The sequence below is a fragment of the Leuciscus leuciscus genome (assembly GCF_965113295.1).
Source record: "Leuciscus leuciscus genome assembly, chromosome: 19".
Lineage (NCBI taxonomy): Eukaryota > Metazoa > Chordata > Actinopteri > Cypriniformes > Leuciscidae > Leuciscus > Leuciscus leuciscus.
The window spans coordinates 21620250-21630279 of NC_138743.1; the positions used below are offsets into that span (position 1 = coordinate 21620250).

Consider the following 10030-nt stretch of genomic DNA (forward strand, 5'->3'; position numbering starts at 1 on the left):
ATTAATTGTTTATAAGTCAAAAGAACCTGACACTCCTTCAAGAGGGCCAGAGAACTAATGAGCTCGACCAAAAGACAAAGAACACTTTTATGAAACGGTAGCTTAAAAAAACCTGCCTGAACTGATGCAACAACCTACTGATATGGTAAAAAAAAAAAAAAACACTACAGCAGCAAAGTGTCCATAGCCAAGAGCAGAACCGACTTCCTGCAAACGCAACAAAAATCATTAAAGCTGAAGTGTTGGCTTTCTGCTCCACTAGCATAACCAAATAAAACTTCTAATGTAACGCACAGGTTTCCCAGAACACTCCCCCCGTGTTTTATTGGTCAGAAAAACAGGTAGCCACGCCCCCAAACGAACGGCATTGGTTGAGTAAATGTTGCCGTACTGAGCTGGAGTTCTGAAAGCGACGTGAAGCCAAAGTGTTGCACAAACCTGTGGTTTCAGTCTCTGTACATTAAGTTAGAAGGCAAATAATTTAACATCGAAAAAAAACTACACACTCTTCAAATAATAATCAAATAATAATTATAATGTAACTGAAATATCTACTCACTCAACTCAAGTTTAAACTCTCAGAGAAAAGGGTTCTTAAAAATGAACAGCACTTGGAAGAAATGTAGGCTATTAGTATCACTGAACATTGCCTAATATAATATCATTAGGTTACAATAGAATCATATTAGGCAGTGTTCCTAACCAATATGACTAAAATTTTGGCAGACACTTGAGGTTTGTTGTCAAGTTTCCCCACACAAATGAGGCAGGCGTTTTCTCAGCGAGTTGACTGAGGTATGTAAAGCGACACCTGTCCTCGTACCTGATATCCATCAGACTCAACGCAGGCCAGGGACGTGGAGGTGTCGCTGCTGTTATGCCGTTTAGAGAAATTGATATGGAAATGATATTGAAATCATCAACGGCCAGCCTTTTGTAGAGCTCCTCAAAAGTATAGATTGCACTAGGTACCATCAGGAACGTGTCTTCAAGAGAAAATTATGTCACATTACTAACATTCCAATCACTTGTTCAGATGCTCCAGGAAAAGATTCATTTTTCAGACTTCTGTCTTGTCCACTCCACACTGTAAAAAAAAAAGAAAAAAAGTTGCTGTCCTTAAAATTTTCTTAAGTACAATCAACTTGGATGTTTAAGTCATTTCAACATAAATAACAGACTGACTTTAGTTGAAATTAGTTGAATCTTGTATAACATAAAAAAAATAAAAAAATAATTGCTTGTAAAACATATGGTGTCATAACTTATTGATCATATAATCTTTTAGTGTACTTGACCCAGACTGACCATTTTTAATTTGTGTTCCAACCGGAAGAGAAAAAAGATGCATACAGCTCATGGGACCTCAGGTGGTTTGACTTTGAAAACTGACTGAGACACTTTTTTTGTGAGATCAAGCACTTGCATGTTCAGTTTCATTTTGGATGTGTTTTGCTGACTTCTTTGCCCTGGTTTGCTACCTTGACCTGAAAATGTCATTGATTATTTGCACATTTTCAGGCATTATTGTCCAGTGAATGCAAGTATATTTGTTCATTAATTCTAATTGCTAATACTGCCAGCCTGACCTCAGTGAGATCATTTGCGTCTGTTCCAGCTTCATTTAAACACATCACATCTTCAAGGGCAAATGCAAAGCAAGCAATCCAGGAGGGAAATGTACAATGGATGAGAATCTTTTATGAGAAATGTTAACCAGACTTAAACTAGAGATGACAATCTACACGGGAGTCACTTCCTCATTGACAAATGTAAAGAAAATGCAGAGAGAGCAATGTTGCGGTTCATGTGACAAAAAGTGTATGTGTGTGTGTGTGTGTGTGTGTGTGTGTGTGTGTGTGTGTGTGTGTGTGTGTGTGTGTGTGTGTGTGTGTGTGTGTGTGTGTGTGTGTATACACATATATAAAGTATATATTTTTTTTAAATGGTTTAAAAATGGACATTATACTATATCAAAAGGTTTATTGTAAGGTCAAACTAATCAACCTTCCTTCCTGAAGTTCCACTCTAACCTGAACCTGCTAATCAAGGTCTTCAAGTCACAATAAGATACAGGAAAGTATTTTGGAACTCACTGGCAAGAATGAAGATCTCAAAGATACGTTACATTCGACCGTAAGTGCCCTGAAAAATTCTGCCATTTTAAGTGAGATTCCAGAGATTCCAGTCTGAAGAGATGTTGCAGATTGTTCCAATTGAACGCATTTTGTCTTCAACATATATCACATGCTTGGAGCGTAGGTAGGGACCCTGTCAGTCGAACACAGCTCGAGATTGAACACCCCAACGTTAGGAAATGGTAATAATAATTACCTTATATTAAGAACAATGCATGTTGGGAGTTCCCACAAGGTTATGTATGTATCAAATTGTGTATGTCTGAAAAGACCTGCCAGTCAAACGGTTAGCATTTTCCATCCTGCTGGGTTGGTTTCTCTAGCAAAAAAAGACTGAAAGTTCAATATGATTTCAGACATTCCTGCTTTGCCCCTTACTGGCACAGCACATTGAATATTCATAAACGGCCTTGTCTGTTCCAAAAGGCTTGAATTGTTCAGCCAGGCTGCATTGGGATACCAAAATAGAGAGTTAATTAACATTTAATCTCCAGTTTAACCCAGGGTCAAACAGTCAGGCCGGATAAGCTGAGCCATGGCCCGTGAACAATATAAAACTTGTTGAAAATGTTGAAACTGTATCTTGCCAGAGGGAAGGCACAGTACACCCCACAGCGCTTGGACAGTCCCCCGGTCTGCTGATAAAGATATACTGCTGACAAACCTTTTTGGAACAGAGAGCAAACCAGGGAAGTAAACAAACACACACACACACACAAAAATAATTACACAAAGTACTTTCCATATTATGCGTACAGCCAAACGCACATCCCTTCAAACTATACTTCATTTGATAGTGTGCGCAAACACAAGCATTCAACACAAAAGTGCACTTGAAAAATGTATCCTTTTTCAGTGTCTGCACTATTTTATTTAATTTTTCAGAAGTTATGTGATATAATATGACTAACTCTCTCTAAACTCTACGTTAGTATCTCTAAAGGTGCGGTCACATTAATGAAATGTAGCCAAAATTTTACGGGCAAAAAGGTTCCCTTTCCATTGCTAATAATGCAGAGATGTATAAAGCACTGCTCAAACAGAAATCACTTTCATAACCAAGCAACTTTCTGTTGGTCGGCACAGCGAAATCTGCATGGGAAACTTCTTCGCCTTCACGCGAAACTCCTGATCACACAGTTTCCTATTGAAATGCCTGGAATTTGCACGCAAAATTTCACTGTGCAACGGTAAATGTGACCAGGGCATCTATTGTTGTTGCCATCTCCGGAAGTTTGTTGTTGTTGTTCAGTCGTTTCTTTTTGACTGTAAAAAACAACTGGCCCTTAAACTGTTGCTTCCTTGTTGGCAAACTAATTAGTGCAGCAACAAACAAAAAACACCCTCAAGGTTATGCAAGCTGAGCATTCATTAGACAAATCTGGCTGTTGCTGCATTCACGGCTTGTCTTAATGCCGTACAAGAAGACAACACATGACATTATACTTGGAGATGTTCACGTCCTTGGACTGGGAATTATGTGTTTCTTTAAACACTATCAACACCTAAATGGATCTAAAGCGGTCAGGTGGTATCCGCGGTCACATGGTACAAGTCGGAGCTCTCAGACTAACTAACCCTTTAGTAAGTGCATGTTATTTCTCAGTACTTAAATGTATAATTATACTGTAACAACTACACCTTAAAATAAAGTGTAATTAAGTTTTTACAGCTTCACAGAATGAATCTTTACAAAAAATATGATAAAATACTTTCATTTAGATTTTCTCTACTTTAATACTTTTGATTAGTGACCTAGAATTAGTGCAGAATATTTATTATTCACTTTATGTCATAACTTTTTTGGTTAATCCTAAAATATTCTGTTTATATCTAGGTTAAATTTAGATAATATATTATCCCAAATATTCAGCATGACTTTTGGACCCCACTGTATATGTCTAACATTTTTTTTTAATATTTTTACTCTGCCTTATTACTGTTTATCTCTATAGAAATGAAAAAACCTGGGGGTTTAACTGTTTATACTGTTCCAGCACCCACCCCCATCCCATACAGCCCACTGAAGCCTCCGGCAGCATCAGCACATTCCTGCATGTGCCTCAGACTCTTACGTAAGCCTGACAGAAAAGAAGCAAGAAATAAAGAAAACTCATCCCTCGCTAACTCCTTCTTCACCTGGTTGTTTGAGTGTTGGCTGGCCTCCGGGGCAGGAGGAAGCCTACAGTCTGCCGCCGAGAAGCACACGCTCATAGACAGGCTGGATCAGAGCTTTGTGTTTACTCAAACCTGCAGTTGAATAGAGGAAGAACTCCACATCCCTTTTTTGAATGGGAAATGCTTAGAGAGAGTGAAACTGGTGTGAATGCAGCAATGCTTGCGGAATCCATTTTTAGGCCATGTTAGGCTCACAGGAAGACACATATTGTCGTGTAAAAGCATAACGCTGAATTGAATGGAATGAAATATCTCTATATTCCAGGAACTTAATGCATGCCTTATAGTTTGGAAAGGCTATTTATGGGCTCAGAATTTCCCCCACCAATCTATATTATATTTATCAAATTGGATGTGTTCATGAAATGAACCATACATTCAAAAAAGCTGTCTAAAACAGTATTCATAGTTCAAACAAAATGGTGAAATGAGGCTGCTTTGATATGCTGATGAATGTAAGTACATTATTGTAACTTTTGCCTCTGGGAATCAGATGGTATTGGTGGTATTAGCATATAGTAAACATTGTGAATGAAATAAATCAACTCTAGGGGTTTAATATGACTTAAGGATGCATTTTTTCTATTGTTTATTTTGCGCTGGTTTATATAGAAGTAGTTTAGGATTGTGACTATTAGGATTATTAGACTTTTCGGTGTTGAGACCAAGAAGAGACCAAGGCATGGCAAGACTGAGTCAAGACCAAGACCAGTGTGTGTTGAGACCAAGACTTTGAGGTGATTAAGACCAAGACAAGACCAATACTTAGAGGTGTTGAGACCAAGACCAAGGCATGGCGAGACCGAGTCAAGACCAAGACCAGTGTGTGTTGAGACCAAGACTTTTCGGTGTTGAAACCAAGACGAGACCAAGGCATGACAAGACTGAGTCAAGACCAAGACCAGTGTGTGTTGAGACCAAGACTTTGAGGTGATTAAGACCAAGACAAGACCAATACTTAGAGGTGTTGAGACCAAGACCAAGGCATGGCGAGACCGAGTCAAGACCAAGACCAGTGTGTGTTGAGACCAAGACTTTTCGGTGTTGAAACCAAGACGAGACCAAGGCATGGCAAGACTGAGTCAAAACCAAGACCAGTGTGTGTTGAGACCAAGACTTTTCGGTGTTGAAACCAAGACTTTGAGGGTTGAGACCAAGACAAGAACAAGACTTTCAGGGGTTGAGACCAAGACAAGACCAAGGTGTGGCGAGACCAAGTAAAGACCAACACCAGACCAGCATTACTTAAATTCCTCTAAAACATCAACATTTACTACCTGAGAAACATCTTATATTTAATCAATTACAATTAGAATAAGACACTATAGAGCTGTTAACAATCAACTGAAATCACTAAGAAAATTCATCTTTGCACTGCAGAGGTGCCACAGAAGTTGCATCTGAATTGGTACAATTACAACTGCGTAAATACTGTTGACATTCATGTTTTAAAACTAAAATGTAGTTTCTTGAATGTTTGTATAAAATCAATTTAGTGACCACAGTTGTGGTCTTGACCGGTCTTGAATATTAATAAAGTATATTAATGCATTTCACACATACAATGACTTGTATACACCTCTTCTATGATGAGCATGTTTTATTCCTGAATTAAAATTAATTTTCAAATAAGATTTTTTAGTAAAATACATTTTAAAATGTTTATATTTGAAAAGCCTTATCCTCAAAATCAGTCAAATGTTGGACAGAAACATGCCCCCCCCAAAAAAACAACCAATAATAACATGACAATACTAGTTTAGATTGCAAAATACCATGTGGTACAACCCCCCTTAACATCATGATATTTATGAATTAATAATATAAAACACCTTGAGAGACAAAAAGCACCCTCACATGTATTTGAAGTGTAAGAAAAGTAGGTTATGTAATATTTCTTTATGGTTACACAAAACCATTTCTTGAAAATGCCATACAAATTTTTCAAAACCCTCAGGTACACATCAAGAAATATGTGTTGATATGAAATATGACTTGCACATATAGCATTTTCTTTATTCAGTTTCTTGAGCACCAAATGCAGAGACCTTTTCACCTGCACTCACATTGAAAACACAAGCTCGACCACTGCTCTGGAATGACACATTGCTAGACGCAGTTGAACATATTAATTTTAGCCTCTCCATTTCCATACTAAACATGCAGCCTCCAGATCAAGTGAATGTTACATGGAGAGTCAAAAGAGCAGCAGATGAGTCACTAATTTCCATCTCAGTGGTCTCAGGTGGGATACAGCGTACACTCACTGTAAATATAGCTCTTCAAATGTACACGTCTGTAGCTTAAAGGTCCGAATTCTGCATTATTGAGTAGATTGCATCAACCGGCAACCTATAAACTTATCTTTTGGGATCCAATGACTCATTAGTTGATGAGGCCATTCGGTTATTAGCCCCAATACCAGGCTAGCACAGAACAGTGTCACTTATCTATTTGTAGCTCGTAAACTTTGAAAGACGAATGACTAAAGGAAATCTGACTAGCGCACTATAGCAGAAATATTAGACTGTGGTGTGTGTTACAGTCTGCTAGCTCGGGTTTTCCCTCGGTTGCTTGCCCCACCGCTACATCGGATTCTTTTATTTATAAGCCGGAGAGCATGTTCAGGTGCTTTCGAGAACAGAGGGGTTTCAAAGCTACTGAAATGAGGAGCTGAGCACGAAAACAAAGGTCTAGAACAAAAAGGGTTAATTTCCATTTCCATTCCACTTTGTCTGAAAGTCAAATATCTTTGCTACTCCTTTGCAAGTTATCAGGATGCAGGAGAGATTTAGTTGCAACACTTCGGCTCTGAATCGCACTGTAGGCTATTTGTGATGTTAGAGAATATAAATGCTGTAGAATGTAGTAATGGAAAGTCAAATTCTCGGAAAGAGAAATGAAAAAGTTTGCTTATCGCAATGAAGGATTTTGTTCATCCAAGGCATGTTTGGTTAAAATTTTGGTCAACTTATGGTGAAAACTATCCATTTTAATATCAGTGTCAGGTAAGAGTAAGATGCTCGTCTAGATTTCGCTGCTCCTTTGTAAACGTGAAGTTAATATATAAAAATGATATCAATAAATATAAACTTGAAACATATACGTCATACGTGATGCACGCAAGCACAGCACATGACCTTCCGTAAAGCCCACGTCTAGAAAACACACACTCGACCTCTGTTATAAACACCGAGATGTAAGTCCCATCCGAATCTGTACATGAAATCACAGACGTCGAGTGATAAAAACTGTAACTGAAACGTCGGTTAGAAAACTAGTCCCGTCCGAATAGGGCTTAAGTTGTCTAACTTGCCAGTTTCAGCACACTTAAGGTGAAGGTTTTCTGCAATATAATCCTCCAACTTAGTTTTAGTTTCCACTTTTTCATGTGGAAATTAAGTCATTCCATTTGCCTTAGCCATGCAGAAGAATTTGCCTTTCAAAGTTTGTGTGTCCTCATTGTTTCCATAATGGAATATAATGTCAAAGGTATTTTCCATGAATAGGTCACAAAATAGGGCCTGAAACTTTGAAAAGATTTAGAAAATTTATACTTTTTGCTTTACAATTGGTCATGGAGCTGCTTAACCTTCAGAAAAAGAAAATTGTTAGCCTCAGGAGATCAAAATATGTGAGCTGTTGAATTTTCTAGTCTTTATTATTATTATTGAGCTTGCATTGCAACCCTGTTGCCAAAATTTGGGGCGAGGCTAAATAGCACATAGCTTAACACATAGACGATAAACAATGCAGGACAGGGAACTAGCTGAGGTAGAGTGCAAAGAGCAAAAAAAGGGAGAAACTAACTAGACACACCTGAACTGAGGACTCTAATTAATATATAACCATGGAGACAAACAGGCAGGGAAACGCATAGATATCCATATAAGGCTAGATGTCTTAAGGCGGAGTCTCGGAGGGTATCACCGGCGGCCATCTTGTCACAGGCAGGCTTTCTGGCGGGCTCTGTGGTAACGTTACCTGATGTAAGGTGAGTGATCTGCACGAACACAAATACTCTTATCTCGCTGAAATCTTGACGGATTTACAAACGGTTGGGTTTCTTACAAACGTTATTAATGTGGCTATAATTCCGAATGCTTGATGTCCATGGTTATAATTATTCACATGTATGCAGTGTCATAACTAGATCTCTGACGTTTATAACAAACCAAAATCGGTAGAAAATTTAGCAAGTTAAACATTAAAAAGTACATGCAGCATTAAAACACAATGTCACGAGTGAGCGAGCTGCCTGTGGCAAGATGGCCGCCACGTGCGGACGTCGACCTCCATTGGCCAGCAGCGCGGACGAGACATCTAGCCTTTATTATATGATATCTATGGGGAAACTGAGAGAACGGAACCAATTAACAAACTAGAAGCAAGAGACAAAATAGAACAGACCAGGAAAACTGAACAAAACAGAACAAACTTGAGACATATGTGCATGTTATTTACAGGTACAGTCAAAAATATTCAACCCCCATTGAAAATCAGATTTATTGGCAAAATTTACAGACTTTCAGCTGTTTGCAATGAACAAATCAAACAAAAGTAATTGGAATACCTCAACACAACAAAGGCTTTTGCATCTGAAGTCTTGCATGTACACTACAAGTGCACAGGGTTAATAATTAAAATGAGTTTACTACAGTTAATTCAATTCTACAATGAATTCAAAATGGTAAAAGTTACTTCTCATGCTAGGTTAACTCGGTAATAATTTATCTGACACATCCAATAGTTCCTACAACAAAATTGGGATTTAAACCTCAAATGCTTCAAAGGTCATGGGGCACAATTGTAGGGTTATCGATGAGCTTAAACAAGTAACTTAATCTCTCAACAGTAAACATTAGAACATTCAGCATTGTTTACTCATTGTCTAAATATCCCCTTTAGTCATTAAGACACAAGAACTTCTCCTCCCTTTCGCACTGCAGAAAATGCGTCAGGTCGTCTCTCCATCAAAAGGCAGCGTCAGCTCCGTATGCCTCAGTGCTCCAGAGATCTGCAGACGCCATCAATACCAGAGGAACTGGCAGGAAAATGGGCCAATCTCTTGTGAAGCCTATAAAAGAGCTCTCGGAAAGACTCACACAATCCGCTCAGTTTAATTAGACTGCAGGACGTGAACATAAATTGATATACTTCATTCCCCTCGGGTTTGATTGCGTTACCGCAGGTTTATAACTATACATGTAGGAAATTGCATCTGGCCGTCTCCCCCATCATAAACAGCAATATCTTGCTGCTCCATTTTACTCACAATGTCACGTGAGCGCTGCTTAACATTAGCATTTTATCGCCACTGCAAAGCATTCACCGCTCTGGCCGTCACTCCCACTAATAGCCAAATGCTCATTCTGCAGTCAGTTATGCAGAAGCGCGTTGTGTCCCAGCATTCCCCGGCTCAGGTGGCATAAATCCAAGATTACAGCGCGGGATGGGGGGGGGGTGTACATCAGAGTGAGGAAATCCCTGGCAGGAGGATCCCAGCTCAGCACTTTTTCTCTTGAGCGTGCTGACGCTGCTGCAATCCCTCATTCTCACCTCCACAGTGGTCAATGCACCATGACTTGTGAGTTAAACCTAGAATGGTGTTCTCCGTCCACAGTGTCAGTCATGTCTCTTTTCTGTCCAGTGTACTTTTTTTGCCTTCTCTCAGCAATAGGCGTAACTGTCATCTCACTCTCACTTCCTCTTTG

General features: G+C 39.0%; 1 long non-coding RNA gene across 1 annotated transcript; it reads left to right on the forward strand.

The window, feature by feature from the left end:
• The first annotated feature begins 3592 nt into the window (after nt 1-3592).
• Nucleotides 3593-5189, forward strand: LOC309481847. Its single transcript, XR_014200112.1, has 3 exons — nt 3593-3722; nt 4094-5053; nt 5088-5189. It is a non-coding gene; the product is annotated as an uncharacterized lncRNA (long non-coding RNA).
• Nucleotides 5190-10030: the final 4841 nt, after the last annotated feature.